Source organism: Lepisosteus oculatus, chromosome 18 (genome assembly GCF_040954835.1).
Source record: "Lepisosteus oculatus isolate fLepOcu1 chromosome 18, fLepOcu1.hap2, whole genome shotgun sequence".
Taxonomy (NCBI): Eukaryota; Metazoa; Chordata; class Actinopteri; order Semionotiformes; family Lepisosteidae; genus Lepisosteus; species Lepisosteus oculatus.
Window position 1 is genome coordinate 7,517,425 of NC_090713.1, and position 3,734 is coordinate 7,521,158.

General features: G+C 35.6%; 1 long non-coding RNA gene across 1 annotated transcript; it reads right to left on the reverse strand.

The window, feature by feature from the left end:
• Positions 1 to 795: 795 nt before the first annotated feature.
• LOC138224066 (uncharacterized) lies at positions 796 to 2,059 on the reverse strand. The gene is made up of 2 exons (XR_011182421.1): positions 2,028 to 2,059; positions 796 to 1,377 (listed from the first exon to the last, which is right to left on the reverse strand). It is a non-coding gene; the product is annotated as an uncharacterized lncRNA (long non-coding RNA).
• Between the last annotated feature and the right edge of the window lie 1,675 nt (positions 2,060 to 3,734).

The following is a 3,734-nucleotide window of genomic DNA, read 5'->3' on the forward strand; positions in this document are numbered from 1 at the left end:
ATTGATTAATCTGCTTGGTCATTTCCTGATATTTTGATTTTTTCATTTTCACAACTCCCTATTTGTAACTGTATTAGCCCCTCTCTGTAAGTGCACTGTTCACGTAGTGTGATATAATAAAAATGTTTTATAATATACTGTATGGTTGATGCCTGTTATGCAATAATATATTTAATTTAATGTTTACTTGTACTATTTTTATGTTTCTAGAAGTTCCCCTGATGAAAGACACATTTCTGATTTAAGTGTTATTGTGTTATATAAATGTAAAACATTATTTGTGCAAACTAATGTGCACAAAACCAATGTGATTGCCTTGTTTTATTTATCCCAATAATATCATTTTCAGGCTTCTTCATTCACTGCTACTTTATTAAAAGATAACATTGAGAAAGCATTGTATATGACATTTAAAAATAATTGATAAATGTCAAAATAAGATTGCAGATACAAAACTAATGCTAATGCTTTGATATTCTTAGACATATTTGCATTTTAATGAGTGTCAAATACTGATAAATGTGAATGTAAAACACAGTAGAGGCAAATCTATATAGTATGTCAGCCGACATCGCAACATTTCTACCAAATACTGTTTCCAGGGAGAGTAGAGTACAATATAACTTTCATCCACAGTGAGCTTGTAACCAAAAAATACAGTATTTATACACTTCAGTTTTCATTGGAACAACGATGGTAAAGATTAGGATTAGGGGTCTGTACTGTATAAGAGTTAAACTTTTTTCCCCATTGCAACTATAAAGCCACTCACTAGTATTACACAACAACAGTACCTTGTTTTATTTATTTTTTAATTGAGTAAGTCATTAATTTTATGATTTTATGACAAGCCTGTTCATATTAATGATACAATAGTTTCCTGATCCTCTTGAAAAGAAATGGCTTTCACTTTTTCGTTGTCTTCTCTCAAAGCACTTATGAGTGTTGCAATATCTTCCTGACAGAGAAGATGGTATTTTTCCATGCCCAAGATTTCACACAGTTTCAGAGAGATATCCTGTAGAATGTTAATCACCACATCAAAGATGATGACATACTCAGTCTGTTTCACCAACACCTGTGCTTTCCCTGACAATGTGTTGAGCATCTGTGTGGCATTCCTCAAGTCTTGCTGGACAGTCACCATGTACGAGATCTTAGAGGAAATGTCTTGAATGTTATTCTGAATTTGTCTTAAGCATGCATCAGTGTTGTTGAGCTCCTCTCTCTTCTTTTCAACCATTTGCTCATATTCCTCTACTCTACTAAGAGATGTGGTGACATTTTCCTCAGATGTCCTCAAAGCCATTTCAGCAGTGTTGGCAGCCTCTGTGGCATTGTTTAAGTCCGTTTGATAGACACCAATCAGAGTAGCTCCTGAAAAATGAAAAAAGGAAAAAAAAACAATAGTGTATTATTTTGTGTCCAGGAAAGACCAATATGAATCGATATTTTCATATTTTATTCTCATCCTTGTGTGAAAGCACATTCACCAGAAACCTCTGGGGGAATAACCTGCTTCTTTCAGTCACCTGACCAGTTGCTGGAAGATAATTGGCCAGGAGAAATTTAAAAGTGGGAAGTGGAGGCTTTCTGGCAAAGTCAATGGAATTATGTCTGCCATCTGGAGAATAGAAGGCCTATTAGCTCCACTCAACATAGAGAAAAGGACTGACTGACCACCGAAGGGAGAATGAGACTGTGAAAATATTGTTTTGAAGCCAGTAAATGGCTTAGCTGCTTGGCTATGATAGTCAGAGACTTTATGCTTCTGACTACACTTTTCGATGAAGGTTTCGTTTTGGTATTTGGTTGTGGCTGTTTTTTTTCTTTATTTCACTGTAGTGTAAATAAAGAACACTAGTATTCTTTAATCTTAATGCTGTAACAAACTTCTGATTTCAAGTAACTTTGGGGTATAATGTGGATATGTAAATATGTTGATTCAGTGGTAGAAGCAATTTTGGCACTTCTTTCTACCAAATGTTATTATTACTGTACACTACATGTCCCCTTTCAGCACTTACCTATTATAGTCCCAATAATAGGAATAAACATCAATCCAATTCCAGTGTTTCTAATAGCTTCATCATGCTGCATTTTGGCTTTAATATCATTAACAATCTGCTGTTTGGACTGAAGATTACTTTTTGCTGACTGCAGTTCATTTCTGTGTCTCTCCAATATTTCAGTGTTGGCTGTGAGCTGGTCTTTCAGGTTGGCCAATTCTGTTTTCTTGCTACATGTTCTCGTTGCAGCCTGCCCTTCTCCATTGTCAGCTCCTCACAGTGCTTGTCCACCTTTTCCACTTTGCATGTTGCAGCTTTATCTGATCGTTCTAGCCATTCCTTTGCTGCCAGAATCAATTTCCTAATGTCTGCATGTTCCTGCTCCATGTGATTTCTGTCCACAACCAGGAGAATCGCAAAGAGATTCTGCAGTGAGAGGACACCTTTCTTCATGGATGATATAACAGCCTCACCAAATTCCTCCAAGTCTTCGTTACAGATGACAGCGAGTGTCTCTACAGTTGACACTGACATGATTTCTCTACAGAAGAGAACATTCAAGTATTAGAGTTCAATAAAACAGCTATTACTACAGATTTAAGTTCAATATTGTGAAACATGCAGATGCAGCCATTATAAATGAATGGTACAACCCCGTATTGCGCGAAATTATCTACAGTTCACCACGTTGTACCGCAGTACGTGATTGACTAGCCAAAATGAACGACAGGGGTCTCATGATGTATTGGTTGTTAGTGAAACGATATAATCATTTAATCTCTTTACTGTGCATGTTTTAATCCACTTAATATTGAATATTAATATGGAATTTTACAACTAAAGGGACATTTATGTAGCTGAGTAAAAACAAAAGAGGAGCACAACATGTTTGAAGGTCATAAACAATATTAATTTAGGAACATAAACATATTATGTAAACTGTATATGGCTAGTTTTGGTAGTTTAAATAAAAAAAATATACACCCGTATTCACTTTCTTCCTAAACATTTTAAAGTCTTTCATTTGATTACATGCTGTGGTTAATTTGCAAAAGTTTTTATGTGATCCTGACTATATTAAGTTTATATAATTCATAAAAAGTTATAATGTTTTAACCTCATCTATGGATATTTGCGCTCGTTATCATAGTAAAAAAATGCAAACTTTTTAGACTTTGATTAATATGGAACATAACATGGAATCGTGTATCTAAAGAATTTAATAACAGTATTAATTTAAGGATCTAAATCTATGTATCTTTATAGCTGGTAGTATTATTGTAATCCACTTTCTTTGTTAACACATTTTATTTTTAATTTGACTCATTCACGCATGTTAAAGTATTATGTACACTATATTAACAGTTTTTTGTATATATTGTAAGAGGACACGGGGAAGGGTCATCTCTGGCGGACAAAAAGAATCAGCTGACCAGTAGATGGAAAGGGTCTACCTTAAGAGACAACGAGACACAGCTGAGACGCATCAGGAACCGGGATATAAGTGGCCCGGAGGCAGTGAACAGGGCGGAAGCCGGGAAGGTGAATGTGTTTTGGAGGAAAAGAGTGGAAAGAGGTGCTTGTTACGGATCGGGCTAAGGAACAACGAACGACTGCAAGGAGAAAGGTTTATGATTTTGGATTACGGACACTGGTTTAGGATACATCGCGGATTGTCTTTATTACGGACTTTTGGAACTCGGAACGAATCAGGACTAAGGGAAC